General features: G+C 42.6%; 1 long non-coding RNA gene across 2 annotated transcripts in view; it reads right to left on the bottom strand.

Moving 5' to 3' along the window:
• Positions 1-2,593: 2,593 nt before the first annotated feature.
• The window catches only part of LOC309527297, a 67,582-nt gene continuing 48,342 nt past the window's right edge, over positions 2,594-21,833 (bottom strand). The window contains exons 2-5 of one of the 2 annotated variants that reach the window (XR_014217181.1): positions 11,713-11,893; positions 10,759-10,830; positions 10,272-10,436; positions 2,594-2,663 (exon numbers count right to left, since the gene is read on the bottom strand). This is a non-coding gene — a long non-coding RNA (uncharacterized lncRNA). Of the gene's footprint in view, positions 2,664-10,181; positions 10,437-10,758; positions 10,831-11,712; positions 11,894-21,833 lie in introns of those variants that run through there. The other variant, XR_014217182.1, reaches the window with a different exon arrangement.

Genomic DNA, 21,833 nt, shown 5'->3' with positions numbered 1-21,833 from the left:
TCTGTGGAGGTATAGACAAAAAGAAAACATCTGCACAGACCAAAAGCTGACCGCTTGCCCCAGAGAGCAATGGAACAGGTCGAGGAGTTGAATGATACTGGCTTAATTGCGAGGCATCATTTGTGAAGCATGGAGGACAGATCTAGACAATTTGGTCCCATATACTGCTAAATGCGTCCAAAAGGCCCTATGATAATTTACTAACTGGTACAAGACTTTGCTGGTGCTCACAAGTTCTGGATCACCCTTGTGCAAACATTCTTCAAATGTGAGCTGGATCATGGACCAGCCTAGCCCAATTTGGTCAACACTGTATTGACTGGTAGCAGCAGCAGCAGCAATCAGGGTTTTAGACAGGAGAAGTGTTACCTGGAGATGCTGGGGACTGAACCAGGGACCTTTGCATGCAAATCATGCAAAGTCCAACAAACATGTGCTCTGTGGTGCCTGAGCTGCAAGCTGAAAGTTCTCACGTGCTGGAGAATTAGTTCAGACGGGAAGTGCTGTTGCTGTAGAAGTAAGGGCAGCTCCTTGCTGGAGTAGGTGGGTCATTTCAGCAGTAGAATATATGGCCAGTGTTATGTACTGAAGTTCTCCACCCTGTGGACCCTGTAGATAGTTCAGGTCCACATATGCAAATAAGGGATCGAAAGTTACGTTCAGTGATTGGATAGTTACAGAAAGTGGTTACTGTTGCGTTCTAGTGGAGCTCTATACAGTGGTGCCTCGCAAGACGAAATTAATCCGTTCCGCGAGTCTCTTCGTCTTGTGGTTTTTTCGTCTTGCGAAGCACAGCTATTAGCGGCTTAGCGGCTATTAACGGCTTAGCGGCTTTAAGAAAAAGGAAACAAACTCGCAAGAACTCGCAAGACGTTTCGTCTTGCGAAGCAGGCCCATAGGGAAATTCGTCTTGCGGAACGACTCAAAAAACAGAAAACTCTTTCGTCTAGTGAGTTTTTCGTCTTGTGAGGCATTCGTCTTGCGGGGCACCACTGTATAAGCAGGCTGGCTGAATCCTTCAGTTCAGTTCTGTTCTGGCCTGTGAATAAACAAGAGCTGCTTGAAGAATCTCTGTGTCGTCTGATATGTTCACCCACAACTTAACAGCCAGCCTCTGCTATTTTGCCTGTGAATTAAATGAAGAATGTTTGCGACTGTCAGGCAAGCTCTATGGACCGATGTCTTATTCTAAGCTTCAGAATGAAATGTATTTAGGCACAAACCCTATTTTAGTAAAGTTGCTTCAGAAAAAAAATTCCCTTGGCTTTTCCCAAGCATGTGTGTAAATCGAGTGCATTCTTCCTCTCCCCATTCCACAAACAACCAGCAATCCTCAATATGTGTATAGAAACATGCTAATATAAATTAATGCCTTTTAAAATCACTGTAAACTCTGTTTTCTGTAATTATAACGAGCCCTAGAGTTCTAACCATGCAAGAGTAATTTTTTGAGTCTGTTTGCCATTATTGTCCTTTTGATGTTTTTTTTTTAAAAAAACTACATCTAACTTGAGCAAACAATGTTAAGTGGGGAAACAGATGTGATTAAATAGCCTGTAATTATGTCTTTAGTCATCTGTTAGCATCACAAGGCTTCTCCTGCTAGTATGACCAGAAAAAGTGACCTAACTGATTTCCCCAGCAGCTTTGCCAGAGACTGATGTAGAATAGATGGCCTTATTAAGCAATCAAAAAAAAAATTCCAGCCATTACAGTGGAATAGTAATCAGCACTGTTTATACTATTCACACACTTGCCCCACAATACACAATCAGGCCCATGAATTCTGCTAATTGGGTACCTTCTGCATCCAGAGGTGCCTACTATAGGAGACAAAAGGGACTAGGAAATTAGTGTTTGCAGCAATTAGTTTTTCTGTCTAAAGGCTTAGCCCGGTTGAGGGAAGCCCTGCTTCAGACATAGATTACTTTAGCAACTGTGGCATTCAAACGTCCTGTCACAAACCTAATTTGTACTTTCGGGGTGTGTGTGTGTGTGTGTGTGTGCTTATTTTGAATCTGCATGTTTCAATCTCAAACCAACATCTATTTATTTCATGTTCCCAATACTAAATGTTTTTCTTCTATGGTTTTTCAGGAAACCAGCTGTGAGGGTTGAGAGGAATATGTTTGTCGTTGTGGGACGGATTGCTAAAAACAATACAACTGGGGTGTATTTTGCCATGACGGTTCTTTAAATAGTCTCTGGCATGGCACAGAGGAGTTAACAGCATCATTAAACACAGACAGACAGACAGACAGACAGACAGACAGACAGAAACACACACGTAATGAAGGACCAAAAGCATCTTGTCTCCACTAGCATAAAAATACTGGGGAGAAATGTAGGTATGAATGCATTTTATCTGAGTAAACTTACAAAATATTTACAAATGGGTGTCCTTGAATGCTCAGTGGATTATGTTAAATGGGTTACCAAAAGCTATTTGCCCTTCCATTGCTTTCAATCTTTAGCATTTCTGACATAATAATCTGATAGGCAAATCTCCTTGCACGGCTTCTTGCCATTATAGACTCCCTGCTGTAGCTGCTTAAAGGGCAAATTAACAGTAGCACAATTCAAGTCACCTCTTCACCTCTAATACAAAGCATCAGCTGCATGTTCTTGCTCTGCTAAAGCTCTCCATATGGTTGCTGCAGGACCTTAACAAAAGGATTAAAAAAAAAAAAGGCGCTTAGAACCCAGAATGAAGACTGAATAAATAGGAAGAGGGAAGCAAAGAAGTCTTTAAGTCAAATCGCAGCTCCCATTTCTGTTATTTGAAGGTTATGTTGGAAAATAGAGAGGTACCATCTGCAATTTATTAATACGTTGTAATCTTCATTAGTTAATTTTTGCTCAGTGCAAATGTGATTAAGGATGTGACCTTCAGATGATGATTATTAATACCAAATATTGCATTATGAAACTATTAAATTGTAGGCAAATATTGGTACTTTGCAGACAATCAGAATGATAAGTGTGATAGTTTGTAGAGATACTGTACCAACATTTCCCTCTGACTGATTGCATTGCATATTGATATTAGCAAGTATCAGTATGTAGTGCAATCAGTCAGCAGAAAATGAGTGAAATGTAAACTAATGAGAGCTAATTGTCTCTTATAATAGCAAGGACACAGAATTCTATCAATTAAATTAGGCTAAGTTGAAACAGTGATCAATGTAATAATGTTGTGATATCAACCAAATTAGATGCAGTAATGAAATGGGTGATGTGCTAGGGTGACAAAATAAGTAAAGTGAAACTTTTGATTGGGTTTTAAAGTCAGTGAACCCACCTGCCCCTACCTTGCCTTAACCCAATGCAATATTCTCTTTAGCTACAAGCTCAGGACTGAGTAGGTAGTGTAATACAATACATATCATTAGGTATATGGTTACATTCAGACCATTAATCCATCTAGTTCAGTACTGTCCCTATACTGCAGACTTTCCCAACCCGATGCCTTCCAGAACTTGCTGGACTACAACTCCCATCATCCCTGCCCTTTGGCCATGCTGACTGGGGCTGATGGAAGTTGTAGTCCAAAACATCTGGAAGACACCAGACTCGGGGAGGTTGCTTTAGACTGGAGGATGAGGATGAATTCTCAATAGAAAGTGGCAGTAGCTCTCTAGGACTTTTTTCAGACCCACCTAGAGATACCAGGAAGTGAACTTTTTGGAGGCAAAGTGATGCAAACAGAATACAGTGATACCTCTAGTTACAAACTTAATTCGTTCTGGAGGTCCGTTCTTAACCTGAAACTGTTCTTAACTAAAGGCGTGCTTTCGTTGCCGCTGTGCCGCCAGCACACGATTTCCGTTCTCATCCTGGGGCAAAGTTCTCAACTCGAGGTAACTCTTCCTGGTTAGAAGAGTTTGTAACCTGAAGCATTTGTAACCTGAGGCGTTTGTAACTAGAGGTACCACTGTATACAAAAGGGAAAAGACATGTGAAGCTTACAGGAATGGAGTTAGTGAAGAACTCTGGCTAGTGGAGTATTCATCAGAAGTGGCTGAAAGCAGATCACCAGTGCTAAAGACAGGTTGGTGTATGACAAGGGAATAGCTGGAGCAGGCATAGGCAAACTTGGCCCTCCAGATGTTTTGAGACTACAATTCCCATCATCCCTGACCACTGGTCCTATTAGCTAGGAATGATGGGAGTTGTAGTCCCAAAACATCTTGAGAGCTGAGTTTGCCTATGCCTGAGCCGGAGGGAAACCTCCAAACGTCAATGGCAAATTTGAAATTCCTAAGAAGTATATTTTGGTTCGTTTTCTCCTCTCTGCTATCTGAATTTTTAAACAGCAGGGATAGAACACAGATGGGAAATTGCTCACTCTTCATTTCTGGTGTGAGAACAGCTGAGGCCGTCAGGTCTGTGTGTGTCTTCAAGGAATTTCCAAGTGGAGCAAATAACCTAAGGGAAAAGCTACAGCCCTGATAAACACTGTTGACTACTGACATATATGCACAATTCTGTTAATAGTGCTTGCAGATGAGGAGGCAATTTCATAGAATCATAGAATCATAGAATCGTAGAGTTGGAAGAGACCACAAGGGCCATCGAGTCCAACCCCCTGCCAAGCAGGAAACACCATCAGAGCACTCCTGACATATGGTTGTCAAGCCTCTGCTTAAAGACCTCCAAAGTAGGAGACTCCACCACACTCCTTGGCAGCAAATTCCACTGTCGAACAGCTCTTACTGTCAGGAAGTTCTTCCTAATGTTTAGGTGGAATCTTCTTTCTTGTAGTTTGGATCCATTGCTCCGTGTCCGCTTCTCTGGAGCAGTAGAAAACAACCTTTCTCCCTCCTCTATGTGACATCCTTTTATATATTTGAACATGGCTATCATATCACCCCTTAACCTCCTCTTCTCCAGGCTAAACATGCCCAGCTCCCTTAGCCGTTCCTCATAAGGCATCGTTTCCAGGCCTTTGACCATTTTGGTTGCCCTCTTCTGGACACGTTCCAGTTTGTCAGTGTCCTTCTTGAATTGTGGTGCCCAGAACTGGACACAGTACTCCAGGTGTGGTCTGACCAGAGCAGAATACAGTGGCACTATTACTTCCCTTGATCTAGATGCTATACTCCTATTGATGCAGCCCAGAATTGCATTGGCTTTTTTAGCTGCCGCGTCACACTGTTGGCTCATGTCAAGTTTGTGGTCAACCAAGACTCCTAGATCCTTTTCACATGTACTGAGAAATTTGATTCTCAGTGATCCTTTTCACATGTACTGAGAAATTTGATTCTCAGTGTGCTTTTAAAGGAGAAGCTATCTAATTTGCACTTACTGAAGCAGTATGAGACCCAAAGCAAAGCCATCCTTTGAAAATGACATTGTTCTGAATGCTTCTATTCTTCTACTTAGTGTATGTGTGGGGTTTTGTGTCAGCGTCACTTGTGTGGGTTCTCTTTCTGTTCACTTGTTATATTTCCTTGGGGATGAGAGAAGTTGCAAGTGGACTAGGGTTTGGTTGGTTGCCTTTGACTGGCTGTAGTGAGATTCGTTTATGTGTGTGAGTGTGTGAGGGGGTGGATTTTTGGATCAGGTTAGCCATATTGATTCATTTGTTGTCGGTGGATTCTTGTTGTTGTCTTGTTGGGCTGTGTTTGTGATGAAGGGGACCCGTACCGGAGTAAAGGCATCTTCTTCTATTTGTCCCCATGTCAGTTTCAGTTTATTGGTTAGCTTTTCTAGTAAGGCTGTTTCCCATACTGTTTGAGACCATTGGTCCATGTTTACTCCTGACAGGTCTCTCCAGTGCCTGGGTTTTTTCATTTCCCCCCAAAGCCGCCCCCCCCCCCGGAAAATTGGAAAAAAAGTGTGTGGAATATTCAAACTATATCAAACTACCCCCCCCAGTCCCCCCCAAAAGCTTTGGTAAAAAATGGGGGGGGATTTCCAGTTTTCCCCCAGGTCTCCCCATCTCTAGGTGTATAGGTTGGAATACAATTCTGCAAATTCTGAGGTTATTTCTTTGGAGGAGAATGTTATGTTGCTGGTTTTTTTTTGGTGATGCAGTGAATTCTTTTTTTTTATTCCAGTTACAGATGGGTAGCCGTGTTGGTCTGCCATAGTCAAAATAAAAAAATTCCTTCCTGTAGCACCTTAAAGACCAACTAAGTTAGTTCTTGGTATAAGCTTTCGTGTGCATGCACACTTCTTCAGTGTGCATGCACACGAAAGCTTATACCAAGAACTAACTTAGTTGGTCTTTAAGGTGCTACAGGAAGGAATTTTTTTATTTTTTTTTGAGTGATTTTTCTCCTTACACCTGTTTGCTAACAGTCTGGAGTTTCCCCCTCCATACTCGTAGAAGCGCTGTTTTGAGTATAGGATGTTAATCATTGTTTTGTTGATTTCAAGTGAGTTGAGTTCCCTTCTTTTTAGTTCTGGGGAACCGGGTTCGCGTCTCCGCTCCTCCACATGCAGCTGCTGGGTGACCTTGGGCCAGTCACACTTCTCTGAAGTCTCTCAGCCTCACTCACCTCACAGAGTGTTTGTTGTGGGGGAGGAAGGGAAAGGAGAATGTTAGCCGCTTTGAGACTCCTTCGGGTAGTGATAAAGCGGGGTATCAAATCCAAACTCTTCTTCTTCTTCTTCTTCTTCTATAAATTTAAGGAGTCTTTTGGTTCCTGTTTGTAGCGTGATGAGAGGGCCATGATACGATACGATATCTGAAAAATGTTTTGTCCTATTTTGCTAATTTTTGAGGAGGTTTGATTTTTAAGCTGTGCTTTCTCTTTTACGCAAGCTCCCCTGGTGACAGCTTTCATGGTGTCCCAAAGGAGGGGGTTGTTATATTGTCTACATCATTTTCTTTGGAATAGTTTTGGAGAGTTTTTGTGAGACTCCCTCTAATTAGTTTATTTGTGGTTAGGATGGGACTGAAGAACCATGATGGGGTGGTTCATGTTTCTTCTCCTATTTTAAGAGTAGCTTCTACTGGGGCATGGTCTGTGATTTTAATGTTACCTATGTTCATTGATTCAACCAGGGGGATCAGGCCTTGTGGGAACAGAATGCTGTCAAGTCTGGACAATAAGCTGTAGTGCCTGGATTGTAATGTGTGGCTGGTGTCTGCTGGGTTTTCTTCACACCATATGTGTTTTGAAGCATTTTTAATGATTTATAAGAGTACCTAATTGTTTGGGGTTTCCTTCAGAGGAAAGTTGCCCATGGGATTGTAGGATGGATGTCAGATTGTAGGATGGAGAGCCAGTGTGGTGTAGTGGTTAAGAGCGGTAGTCTTGTAATCTGGGGAACCGGGTTCGAGTCTCCGCTCCTCCACATGCAGCTGCTGGGTGACCTCGGGCCAGTCACACTTCTTTGAAGTCTCTCAGCCCCACTCACCTCACAGAGTGTTTGTTGTGGGGGAGGAAGGGAAAGGAGAATGTTAGCTGCTTTGAGACTCCTGAAGGGGAATGAAAGGCGGGATATCAAATCCAAACTCTTCTTCTTCTTCTTCTTCTTCTTCTTCTTTCTTCAGGGAGGTGCCTCTCATGTTTAGGCTGAGATCACCTCCCAAGATTGCTTCCCCTTTGGAGAAGGAGAGGAATTTATTTAGTGTTTGCTGGATGAACTCTAATTGTTTTGAGTTTGGGGCATATATGGAACCAATGGTCAGTTTAGTTTTGCCATCTAGCATCCCTTTAGCAAAATTTTATCTGCCTCTTGTCTTTTCACACTGTTGTGGCTTTGAAATTCAGGTCTCTACTGAATATCATAGTTACTCTGTGGGCCTTTCCTGAGCCAGGTGCAACCCATTGTTGACTGAAGTGGGGTTCGCTCAGGAGTTTGATTCCTTTGGGTAGATTGTGTGTTTCTTGTAGGAAGGCAATGTGTGATTTCATGGTGTTTACATATGAGGTGATGCGTTTTCATTTGATGCGGTTTTCCAACCCCCTCATGTTTAGTGTAATTGCTTTTAAACTAGCCATTCTGTTTGTCTACTTTATAGGATAGTACCTTGACAGCCCATCAGGGTTGTCCTATGTCTCTCACTGTGTCTATCAAACCTATTGTGTTGCATTGACATAAAGTGTGGTGGGTGGGGGAAGAGGTGGGTTAGAGTTAGATTTGGGTTAAAGAGTGGGGGATAGATAGATTACAGAAAGTAGCCTATACAGTGGTACCACTGGTTATGAACACTTCAGGCTATGAACCTGGAAGTAGCTGTTCCTAGTTGTGAACTTTGCCCCAGGATGTGAACGGGAATTGCGTGCTGGAGGCGTGCATGCAACAGGAAGCCCATTAGCAAAAGCATGCCTCAGGATTAGAGCTTAAGAACGGACCTCCGGAAGGAATTAAGTTTGTAACCAGAGGTACCACTGTATGTAGTTATATAGGTGTTTGTTTGGGGTAACTTGGACCATCTAACTTCGAACCAATTGGTCCTGGGTCTCAGCTGGCATGGAGGGCCTTGTTTAAGAACAGGACATTCTCCTTTCTTATTTCACCTTACTGTTATTGCTATTGTTATTTTTCTTTTCTTTTTTCCTTTCTTGTTTCCCCCCTTTTTGTTTTCTTTGTTTTTTGTTTTTAAAGAATATATATATATCATCTCAATATGATATGTAAAGAAACAAATAAGTAAATAATATTTTTTTGTCTCATTCTCTTAAAGGTGTGCTTTTTTTCTGGGGGTACTCAAGGGTACGCAGTACTGCCACCTTTTTTTCTAGAAGAAAAGCACTCTGCAGAAGAACTTCCACTTGCAGAAGGACATCAGGGTGAATACTGAATAAACAGGTCACCTGGTGGAGATCAAACATTCCAATACCTTCTCAGTGTGTTTAACTCGTCTTCTTAACCAAAATAAAGTGTCTAAACATGGGTGTGGCTGCCTCAGTGGCTTCTTGGGCCAACGGTGGGAGGGAAGGGGAGAATTCACCACAGCAGCCAAGGACAGTACCCCCTTGCTCTGAAAGAGGAGGTGGCGCAGCTCCAGAACAGCCTTTCCCAAAACAGAGAGCTAGAAATAATAATCCCAGCACAGGATGGGTATGAGGTCAGGAGTCTACTGTGAGAATGTCTAGATATATACCGTTATATCATGAAGTTCAATCTGTAGGTTAAATGGAACACAATGGGGCATGTGGAGTATTTGCATATATTGTAATTAGGATGTATGATCTGTATTTTAAGCTATTTTGTGTTTAACTTGTATTTCATGTATTGATTTTTACTGTTCATGGCTTAAATACCTTTCTTGAAGTTATACATGAATAAAGAAATGCTGGGAGATTCCGGTGGGTTGGGGACCTTCTTGAGCAGTGCTGCAGGATCTCACAGCACTGCTGTAATGTGGTCCTAGTGACAGGCACCCTAGAGGTCTTTTGGTAGGTTTTGCATGAGTTGCACCTCAGAGTTTCAAAGAGGGTCACCACATGTGATAACAATAGATACTTGATGTTATTCCAGAATGACAGGCAGCAACAAGATATTGTCTCAACTCAGTTGGCTTACCTGATTCTACTCTCTAATCATGGACAGACACAGAAAAAGCAAAGAGGTTTCAGGACAATGATTAGGCAAGAGACTGATGGCATTAGGGAAGAGATGGGTGCCATTCACAGACTGAAAGTACATTACTGTGAAATTGGACCTTCCTAATGAACAGCTGTTCTTAGTTTCACCTAAATATTGTATGTGCAGCAGTGGGCTCAGAAGGGCCCCAAGTAACAAACCTTTGGTGACAACAGTAGGCTGAGCTCTAGGAATGCTGTTAGATACTCATATCTAATATGGAGTACAGAGCAATGGAAAGGTTGAGGACATGTTCTGCAAGCAGAAGGTCCCTGGTACAATTCCTGGCATCTCTAGCTAAGCAAAAAGTATCACGTAGCAGGTGATAAAGACCACTGCTAATTGGACAATATAGGGCTAGATAGAGAAATAGTCTATTTGGTTTAAGGTCCCATTCCTTTTCTTCATCTCTTTATTTGCATGCCACTTTTCCTAGAAAATTGTGCCCAATTTTCTCACAACATATAAAATGAACAGTAAATATAACATTATTTTTTTTTAAAAAAAATAACCCTAATGTCCATAAATAAAGAAAATAAATCCACACAACATTATATAAAGCATTATATAAAGCAATACACAAATAAGCTAACCTAACCGAACAGCTTAAAATGAAGTAGGAGACACTACTAACACAGAAATAAAATGATAGTATACAAGTTGGGCGGGGGTGGGATCATTATTCCAAAATGACATTCCATAGAAGCTCACCACAATTGACTTACCAGCATTAGATGGTAGCTACAGCTCCCACTTGTGGTAGCCTTCCTTCTCAGCTCTTACCGAGTTTCCTCTGTCAGTTACTTTTCCATCCCTCACACGGGGAAGGTAAAGCTAGCCACTCCTCCTTCAAACCCCACATATTCTCACTGCAGTTTTGGTTTTGCTCACTGTGATACATGAAGCAGAGGTGTGTTTTACTAAATCAGCAGATATTGTTAGGTCAGTAGATACAATCTGCAGATATGTATGGGATATTTTTTTAGTTCTTAAGATTACTCACATAGAAAATCATCTCTACAATATATGGGATATATTTGTAAGCCATCTGTGTTGTTATGCACACTGTTTTCTAAGCTTTTACAAAAAATTGGTTGAAAAAAGTCATGGGATGATACAAGTTAGTTATTACACTTGTAAAAGGTTTTTGTGGCAGATTTGGGATGTGTGATTAGAAGAAGGAAAACAAACATAGATTGAAATGCCACCAACCTTTATTGGGCCCCGAGAATCTCTGAGTCTGTATGACAGAAGGCTTTCCTGTTTTCAACGGGATAAAGGAGACTGAAACAAAACAGCACAGATTCTGGCTATTTGCATCTTTTAATGACTACTCCTCACGTTTGGGCCCCTTTTTCAATCTCCCAGTTTTCAGGGGTTTAGCTATGAAAAGTGTGGATAGCATTGCATGCCCTCATAAACCACGGAGTAGACATTTGTCTAGGATGTTCCCTCCCACTAAATTATTCTTCCCTATGGCTGTGCATGTATGGGGTAGCCAATTATCCTGTCTGGGTGTTGCCAACAGAGAGAGGTTTAAGAAAGCTAACACTAACTAATGCAAACAATTTTGTTTTAATTAAATTATCATGTTTAATGTTTTTAAAGTTCTGCGATGCTACGGTTCAGTGATAGCAAATCTGAGTGATTCCTTATTCTCGCTTGCTTGGAAATAACTAGAAAGAGATGAGAATGGAAAATCCCCACCATCTTAAACTTAAAAAAGCTCAAAGAGGTTAAAATGCAATAAAAAAGTTTATGGCATCACTGATTTATGATTGCTCTGCAGACAATACACTGCTTGATATTACAGGGGGTGGGATTAATGCAAAGAATAAAGGATTGCCTGACAATATTTTTGTAACAGTAGTTAACAACATAGAAGACAAAAATACATAACTTATGGCACATGTTCGGAAATGGACAGAGTAGTAGAGATTAAAGCGTTATGGGTTCATTAGCCCAGCATCAAATGAAAAACTGATTCAAAGTACCAAATTGCATATTTAGGAAAAAGCTCAGCTCTCCTGGCCTTGGCTTCTGCAGGTTTCTAAGAACACACCAGAGCTAAACAGGCTACATAATTTTCTGTGCCAAAAAGGGCATAGTACAATTGTATTTACTGCCATCTTGACACGTCCCCCTGATATTTGTCATGCTACTTACTAAACCCTTAATCGCTTCCTGTATGTTGAGCATTCGTCCTGATTTGATTGTACAAAGCCTGTGCAGAAGTTATGCGATGTCCACTCTTTATTGCACATTCGTTTCTTTGCATGGAAGTTGTGTACAGCATCAGATAAATGTTGTACATACCTAAATTTGCTGGTATGAAGTTGAATGCCTCCTGAAAAATAGTAACAGTCTGACTACAGGTGGAAGAAAATGGCCTGCTGTCTGGGACTGTGTGAGGGTCTGTGTGGGCACTCCCGCTTTCAGCTAACTCTAGTCAGAATTGCCAGCTCTCTTTCTCTGCCCATTCCAACTTCCAGGCTGCTGTTTCTGTGTGTGCTCTCTCGCTCTCACTTTCCTTTGTTGGGTATCTCATTCAAAAAACACAGAGAGAATCTCTTCAGCTATCCAGACACTGTCTGCTAACCATTAACAAACGAATGATCAGCCAGCAGCTGTATTATAAATGCAGCATAATATTCTATTCTTCTCCATAAAGAAGACCTGTTTGGTTGTGATGTCAATGCAGGTATCTCTCAGCTTATGCGGGGGTTATATTCCAGGGATAACACCAAAATCACATAGTGAAAACATATTTGGCGCAATGGCAGGTGGGATTGCCAGTCTTTCCCCCCCAGGACATCCGCTCCCCTTTTATTTTTTTATATTTTGCCAAGTGTGTAAAGTTGAATGTGCACAAGTTACAAGTTTACTGAACACGGATGTTACCTTGGACTGAACAGCTTGGAGTTGTATCCTGTTTGTGGCCTCTGTTGCATTTAAGAAACATCCTTTGACCTTCTGTATCTTCTGCAACTGTATAAGATGACCCTCTCATTATTTTCTGCTATTTGCTTTCTGCTTTATTGCTGATATTTGTGATAGAAGAACTTCATCAACATTTGGTGATCAGGAAGTTTTAAATGTTTGACATTTTATTTTTTTTATATTTTGCTGGAAGCCGCCCATGGTGGCTGGGGAAGGGCAGGGTAAAATAATAATAATAATAATAATAATAATAATAATAATAATAATAATAATAATAATAATAGGGGTTCAGCTCCAGCTCAAATGCTTCAGTTACAAGGAGTGCCCATCCCAACGCTTAAAGCAAATGGGATGGGCAGGTTTATGTGTGTCTGGGGAGGAGAACAGCGCCAACAACTCCTCTCCACTCATGGCTTATCCTTTGGTAGCTCAGTGGTGGGGAACCTCGGGCCCAGGGCCAAAGTGCATTTCCCCAGGGGGGAAATGTCCCTCCAGAACTTTCTCTCTGGTCCTGGTGACTGGTCAGGCCACATCTCATCCCTCAGCACACCGCCTCTCTCCCTGTCACACTCCTCGCTAGCTCTGCTTCTCATTTTCCTGGAGTGTTTTTGCCCAGCTGGAATGTGTCCTTGAATTCTGATAATGCTTCTTGCTTGCCCAGGTTGAGAATAGAGAAGGATGCATGAGTAGATGTAGAAATTAGCATACTGTACAAAGGTAAAATTTACATACATTATTCCATCCACTTTGGCTAGATAGATCGAGAATAGCTGATAGTACGGAAATAGTAAATTTAATTCTTAGAGTACTAAAAGAAAAACCCCTATAAAACACAAAAGCCAGAGGGGAAGGACATTAAAGAATATGTAGCATAAACTGAATTTCAAACCTTAAATGAAATAGATAAGTTATGGCTGGACCAAAGTGCAAGTTGTACTAAAATGCAGCAGACCATCAAATAATTAAAGATAGGAGAACCACCTGGATCAGATGGTTTTATCACAGAGTACAATAAGTAATTTATAAATATTATCCAAGACACAATAACAGCAGCTCTAAATGAAATATATACTCTAAACCATATACCTCAAGAATTGGGGAAATAATTTGATATATAATTATAATATAAATATATATACTAAAGGAAAAGACCAAGGAGATGTAGCACCATACAGACACTTATTGAATTTTGACTATAAAATCTTTATGGCAGTTCTAATGAACAGAGTAAATAAAATAATTCCTATTAATATGGATTCAATGTGCATTAAATAATATCCACAAAGTTCAAGCCAGTTTTTTTAAAGGTAAATCTAGGAACACTGATGGACATAGCAGATTACAACAGAAAAAATAACTGTAAGCTGTGTGTGTTTTTGGACACTGAGAAGGTGTCTGACAGGTTAAAATGGCCCTTCTTAAAGGACTGTATGCCATGTCATTGTTTTGGGACCAACTTCTGTGAATGGGTCAATATTACTTACAAGTCTCGTGCCTAAATGCCAAACATCAGGTTTCCCAGCTTTTCATTTGCTGAGGGGTGCAAGACAAGTGTGGCCTTGCCAGAAGTATTGTTTACACCAGGGGTCAGCAAACATTTTCAGCAGCGGGTTGGTCCACTGTCCCTCAGACCATGTGGTGGGCCGGACTATAATGGGGCGGGGGGGGGATGAACAGATTCCTATGCCTCACAAATAACCCAGAGATGCATTTTAAATAAAAGGGCACATTCTACTCATGTAAAAACATGCTGATTCCCGGACTGTCTGTGGGCCGGAATTAGAAGGCGATTGGGCCGGATCCAGCCCCCAGGTCTTAGTTTGCCTACCCATGGTTTAGACCAGGGGTCTGCAACCTTTAAGACAAAAAGAGCCACTTGGACCCGTTTCTGAAGAAGAAAAAACCTGGGAGCTGCAAAACTCGTCATTATAAAAATAACTTTTTTGTCACTTTTTTATTATTTCTTTGTTTGACCCCTCAGAATTACTCCTCCTCATAGAAATAAATGTTAAATTAACAAGTTACCTTTTTGTGTGTGTGTGTTCTTCACTCCCCTTCAAAACAGTGACCAGCGTACATGCCCCCTTTCAATGCAGTGACCAGCGTACATGCCCCTTACAATGTAGCGGGCGGGCGGGAAGGTGACGTCGGGACGGTGCGTGACTAACGCACGCACCGCCCCCATGCGACGTCACAGCCAGTACAACGCCCGCCACAGTGGGGAGTGTCAGGGCTCACAATGCGCCTCCTCCCCTCGCTAGTATCCGCCCCGGAGCCGTGGCAAAGGTGTAAAAGAGCCACATGCGGCTCCGGAGCTGCGGGTTGCAGACCCCTGGTTTAGACGGTCCTTAGAGCTTTTGGCAGAAAGCATCAGCTAGCAGAATAAGATTTCACATATACACAGAGGACAAACAGAACTAAAAGTATGTGTGCTGATGATACGGCAGCTTTTTATGACGAATGGAGGAATTAGAAAAGTTCCTGCAGAAATATGCAAAAGTAGCTGGGTGCAAAGTCGGGGTTACAAAATTGAAGGGCTTCCTCTAAATCTTGAGGTTTTGATAAAATTCAGGATGCTAACTGGTTAACAAATAAGACTCTGCTCTAAAGCAAAATATCTGGGCTTGAGTATTAGCACAGACTTGCAAGACTTGTATAACATCAATCAAATTACTTTGCAACATCAAGCGCAAAAATATTTAGAGAGATGGAGGAGTGCATCCAGGTCTCTGCTGGGGAGCATAAAGAAAGCCTTGCTGGATCAGACAAGGAGCATCCAGACAACTAGTTGTCCATGGGAAGCCTTCAAGCGGGACCTGAGTGGTTTCCAGGAACTGAGAAGGATACAGCCTCCAACTGTGAAGGCAGCATATAGCCATTGTAGCTAGTCGCCATTGACAGCATTACATAAGGTGCTTATATAAGATCCGAATCTGCTTTTTTGCTTACATACAGTGTTGCCCCGCAAGATGAATGCCTCGCAAGATGGAAAACTCGCTAGACGAAAGAGTTTTCCGTTTTGGAGGTGCTTCGCAAAACGAATCTCCTATGGGCTTGCTTCGCAAGACGAAAATGTCTTGCGAGTTCCTGTGGGGTTTTTCCCCCTTCCCCCCTTTTTCTAAGCCGCTAATCCGCTTATCAGCTGATCCGATAAGCCGATAAGCCGATAAAAGCCGATAAAAGCCGCTAATAGCGCTAATCCGCTAATCCGTCAATGGGCTTGCTTCGCAAGACGAAAAAACCGCTAGACGAAGAGAATCACAGAACGGATTCTTTTCGTCTTGCGAGGCACCACAGTAAGTACCTGGTTCCCATAAAGCCTTGATGCAGGATGATAAAATGTATTATTCATTAAGTGGCAGGCATCAATATTAAGAGTACAGATTCAGAGATTTTAAAAGTCTTTTTTCAGATCCACTGAATTATTATGTTAGTTTTCCAAAGCAAAATATGTTTTATTGCACATTGATTGTGCCAAAATGCATGTAAAAATGGTGACCTCGGAAACAGTTTCTTACAGTCAATGTGTTCACAGACTGAAAAATATATTAAAGAAAATATCCCCCCCCTCCATTTAGCATGAAAAATAGCCAGTCATGTTTGTACAACTAGCAGGCTCCAGTATGCTGGGCACAGAGCCATTTGTGGAGGGAACCCCACTGCAAATAGCAGAGCTCCGTTGTCCCTCAACCCCTGCAAACACACAGATACTCAACACACAGGGCCATTACATGGAATAGGGGACTTGTGTGCACCTGCATAAGAGCTTCTGGATCTGGGAAATGATTCATAATGAATTGAAGAAAATGTTGAAGATAACTTTTGTTAAAAAAACAGAGGCCTTTTTATTAGGAATGACAGGTGAAGACATACCAAGAAATGTTAAAAGACTATTTATGTATGCAACTACAGCCATCAGGATGCTACTTGCCCAGAAATGGAAATAAGAGAAAGTACCAACGGAGGAAGAATGGATCACTAAGATGATAGACTATGCCGAAATGGCAAAGATGACTGTGAAAATCTGGGACCAAGATGAAAAAAAGTTTATACAAGACTGGATTAAATTTATAGAATATTTTAAGGTCCGCTGTAAAAGCCTGAGCAGGATTGATGTGGCATCTATGAAGTATTGTGAATTAGGGTTCTCAATGGACTTGTAACTGAATGAAAAGTTAAGGATGTGTATGGTAACAAAGGGGAGAAATTGGAAACCAGGGGGTGGAGGGAAGTCTAGGAGGGATGAATAAGTAATTAATTTGGATGTTAAATTATTGAAAATTTAATATGAAAAAAAGAGCTGCTGGATGAGGCCAGTGACCCATCTAGTCCTGTTCTCACAGTGGCCGACCATATGCAAGTGGGAAATGCGCAAGCAGGACTTGAGAACAAGAGCACTCCCCACTCTTGGCCTGCTAGCAGTGCCTCCATATTGCAGACTTTCCACTTCATTTGGACAAGGAATGCAAGATCTGATTTACAGTGGTACCTCGGGTTACATACGCTTCATGTTACACACTCCGCTAACACAGAAATAGTGCTTCAGGTTAAGAACTTTGCTTCAGGATAAGAACAGAAATCGGGCTCTGGTGGCGCGGTGGCAGCAGGAGGCCCCATTAGCTAAAGTGGTGCTTCAGGTTAAGAACAGTTTCAGATCAAGAACGGACCTCCAGAACGAATTAAGTACTTAACCAGAGGTACCACTGTATTAACTTCATGTTTTTGTATGAAGGCCATAAGAAAAGCTCTGCTAGATCAAGCCAGTAGCCCATCTATTCCAGAACATCCAACATTTTCAAGTCCCAAACTGGGATGCACATCTTCCAGGAAATGCTCCTGGGTGAGTCACATGACGTGCACCTTGCTCTCGCCCTGAAAAAACGCTTTTTGGGGTTCAGTGTGAGAGCATGAGAGATCACGGCACCCAAAATGGCTACCAAGATCTCACGTGAAAAATGGGATTTCCCCTTTTACCAGGGCACTTGGGAGGTACACTAGTCCATTTCCCTATTCTTATGCTGGCCAACCAGATGCCCCTGGGAGTCCGGCAAGCAGGACATGCACACAACAGCAGTTTCCTCTCCTGCAATTTCCAGTGGTATTGAGAAGCATATTGCCCCGACTGTGGAAGTCGAATATAGCCGTTACTGCTCATAGTCATCGATAGCCTTATCCTCCATAGAATCAGCTAGTCTAACTTCCTGTAATGCAGGAATCTCCTTTTTGTTGTTGTTAATTTTTTTAATTGATTTTACATTTTCAAAACAAATTTCCAATATCACTACTAAACATTTGTTTTTCAATTCACCCCCTCCCCGTTGACTTCCCTCAGCTTCCATTTCTGGTTTATTACATCAAATGATACATTCTGCTGTTTGTATATAATACTATGTTATCACATTGTTATTGTAAAAGGTTCCCATTCTTTTTCAAAGTCCCATTGTCTTTTTCTCACAGTTTGCCCATTAACTTTGCTAACTCTGCGTAGTTCATCAGTTTTTCTTGCCATTGTTCTTTAGATGGTACTTCTCTAGTCTTCCAATTTTGTGCTATTAGAATTCTTGCTGCTGTTGTAGCATACATAAATAATGTTCGTTTTTCTTTCGGCAGCTCCTAAAATACCTAACAAAAAAAACTTCTGGTTTTTAAACAAATGTTATTTTAAACATTTTTTTAGTTCATTGTATATTGTTTCCCAATTTTTTAAAATAATCTTGCAATCCCATGTATTGCAGGAATCTCAACATGTGGTCCTCCGTCCAATTTGAATCATACCAGGCCCTGTTTGTCTTTGCAAATATGCTAGCAGTTTTATTGCTGCATCGCTAGGAGGGCATGAATTTGTCTAATCTTATTTTAAAGCTGGGACGTGGGTGGTGCTGTGGGTTAAACCACAGAGCCTAGGACTTGCCGATCAGAAGGTTGGCGGTTCGAATCCCCGCAATGGGGTGAGCTCCCGTTGCTCGGTCCCTGCTCCTTCCAACGTAGCAGTTCGAAAGCACGTCAAAGTGCAAAGCACATAAATAGGTACCGCTCTGGCGGGAAGTTCAACAGCGTTTCCGTGCGCTGCTCTGGTTCGCCAGAAGCGGCTTAGTCATGCTGGAAGTTGTACGCCGGTTCCCTCGGCCAGTAAAGCGAGATGAGCACCGCAACCCCAGAGTCGGCCATGACTGGACCTAATGGTCAGGGGTCCCTTTACCTTTACCTTATTTTAAAGCCCTCTATGTTGGTGGCAATAAGTGCCTCTTGTGGGAGCAAATTTCATAGTTTAACTATGTTCTGTGGGAAGAAATACTTTATTTTGTCCAGTCTGAAATAGGTCACTGAGCTAGGGAGGTGCGTGGTATGATTCTGCAGGACTCATATGTTCCTAGTTTGCATCGCAAAGGGTAGCTGTGTTAGTCCATTGTATGAAAAACATTGGAGAGCTCTCTGGCCTCTGAAAGGCTAATATTTTTTGCCATGAGTTTTAGTTTGCTGCAGCCCACTTTGCCAGATTTGTTTTTCTTGCCATTTAATCTAACAATTGGCTGTAAAGCTGCTGAAGATGTCAATGTACTGAGAATAAATTTATGTAAGAAGTTATTTTCTGGAGACCACAGCTGACTGAATTTCTTCTTGAATACCCGAGTTGGAAGGAGTGACTGGGGTTCGAGCTTTAACAATTCTAAAAGCTTTATACAAGGAGTTGCATAAGTTATTTGTAGGCTTCCAAATGGCCTTTAAAAGCTTTTATTTTTCTAAGGGAAATGTGGAATGTTTCTTTGGTCAAAATATTATCTTCCAAAAGCATACAGTAAGTACATATTGCGGTATTCCTTCCAAATCCACTCCATTTTATATATATATATTTTTTAAAAAAATGTTTCTGTAAAAGAGGGCTGGCAATAGAAACACAATTTTTAACATCAAAACGCCAGGAGGGAAAAGCGTATATTCCTCACATCATCAAAAAGAGCGGTTTTGTCCTTTTGACCGTTTCTTCACAGCCTGCCTACTTGCCACATCTGTTTGGCAGGTAGGTAATAAATGGTGAATTCACCTGATGGCTCGGCAGCTTCCTTTGGTGGGGAGGGGAAAGGGAAGGAAATCAAGTAAAGTGCTCCTGCGAAAAGGATGGCAATAATTTTCACATCGCTGCAAGCCATTCTGCGAGTCATTCCTGTTCCAAGGAGTGCACCAAAGCACCCCAGTTAATTCCCCACAATTGCCACAGCTACTGTACCCTTGTGACTCTACGCGTCATTTGCCCACTCGTAATCAGCAGCCTGGTAATCACTCCTTTCACAGTGAAATGGGTTTGTTTATTTATTTATTTATACTTGCCCTCCCCCTTTCTCCCCTCCTCCTCCCGTTTTGACTTAATTTTGACCTTCAGCAGCCAGGCAAGATTCCTGCCTCCACAACCGGCGACAGGTCGCTTCCATCCGTGAGCGTGAGGTAAAAAGAGAAGTATAATGGTATGCATTTATTTCACATCCAGGCATTTGGATACTTCCAAGGACAATGCTGTTTTAGCCTGGCTCAAAACGACAGCAGCAGCAGCAGCAGCAGCAGCAACAGCAACAGCAACAACAATTTCAAGGAAACAAAGCTATCTCCAGCTTATTCACTGAAAGTGAGTAAGGCATGGGCACGGCTGCAGAGAATCTGGCCCAAATAATTATTGTAGCTTCTTCATTTGCATCGCTGCCCAGCCCATTTCCTTTCAAGAACTCGAGAGTAGGCAAAATGAAAACCAAAACTACATAACACACCAAATGAAACATGGGTTGGGGGGCAGAAATCATTGGAGGTTGCAAACTTTACAGTACAGGTAACGTGCATCTTACATGGGGGTTAGGTTGCTGGCCATCATGCATATAGGCAAAATAACATAAAGCCAGGAACCTCTGGAACCAGAGGTGCGAGGTTGCCCCTAAGATTGAAAGGGTTCAGCGTGTGTCACGCGTGCGTGGCGTGTGATGTCGTGTGTGCTGCATGCCACGCGGGGGCGTAGGGAGGGAGGTGTGCGGGGTGTGCGGTCTGCCCTGGGTGTCATCCCTGAGGGGGTGACAAAATGGTGGCATTACTGTGGGGCCTGGCCTGCAGTATGCCTGAGCCACGTGTCTCGGGGCCCTGTGCTGCCCGAAACGGCAGCGTGGGGCTTGTGCCTGCCAGGCGGACTCCGTGGGCAGATCTCTGTGCCACCCCCATGTGCGGCTCACCCCCCTGCCCCTGTGGGCAACTCACCCCGCCCCCGCCACTCCAGGTGCTGGAGCAGCTAGCTACGCTCCAGGTGCCACGCGTGTCATGGACGCACGCCATTGCATCATCTAAAGGGAGCTGCGGGCTCTGGAGGAGCCACCCACTGAAACTGCTACTCATGAAATGTTCCACACACGTGATGGGAGCCAGGCCCCGTCAACCGTGAGGGAGCCCAGTCCCCTTCCAACAAATATTCAGGGGACCAAAGACACCTCAGCCTCTAGAGTTGGCTTGCCTGCCTGGAACTGCCCCGCTCCCGCAGAGGCAGAAGGGCTCTGGTAGGGCCCCGTGACCACAGGTTTGTGCAGAGGCTGGAATTGCTCTTGATAACAATAGGAGAGGATGAGAACCTTCACAGTTGGGGCTGAGAGCCAGTGTGGTGTAGTGGTTAAGAGCGGTAGTCTCGTAATCTGGGGAACCGGGTTCGCGTCTCCGCTCCTCCACATGCAGCTGCTGGCTGACCTTGGGCTAGTCACACTTCTCTGAAGTCTCTCAGCCCCACTCACCTCACAGAGTGTTTGTTGTGGGGGAGGAAGGGAAAGGAGAATGTTAGCCACTTTGAGATTCCTTCGGGTAGTGATAAAGCAGGATATCAAATCCAAACTCTTCTTCTTCTGAAAAGCTAGCAGTGCTAATGCTCAAATTTCACATGGTTTTTCTGATCAGACATAGGAGGGACCTCCTTGCCTTATCTATTGGATTAGAAAAGGAGATTGAAAGAAATGTCTCCACAAGTTCATAGAAGTATAAAAAGTGCATGGGACAGGAAAGAGTGTGTGACTTTGATTTTTTATTTATTTAACTTGCTTAACATTCTCACTGGGAGATCGGTTACAGATAGGTAGCCGTGTTGGTCTGCCATAGTCAAAATAAAAAAATTCCTTCCTGTAGCACCTTAAAGACCAACTAAGTTAGTTCTTGGTATGAGCTTTCGTGTGCATGCACGTGTGCATGTGTATCTGAAGAACTGTGCATGCACACGAAAGCTTATACCAAGAACTAACTTAGTTGGTCTTTAAGGTGCTACAGGAAGGATTTTTTTTATTTTGACACTGGGAGATCGTTCACCTGTATGAGACTGCAGAAAAACAAAGGAAAAG

This window comes from Podarcis vaucheri (assembly GCF_965113315.1).
Source record: "Podarcis vaucheri genome assembly, chromosome: 1".
In the NCBI taxonomy this organism is placed as follows: domain Eukaryota; kingdom Metazoa; phylum Chordata; class Lepidosauria; order Squamata; family Lacertidae; genus Podarcis; species Podarcis vaucheri.
The sequence above is the reverse complement of the archived record's forward strand: the minus strand, read 5'-3'. Positions and strand labels throughout refer to the sequence as shown.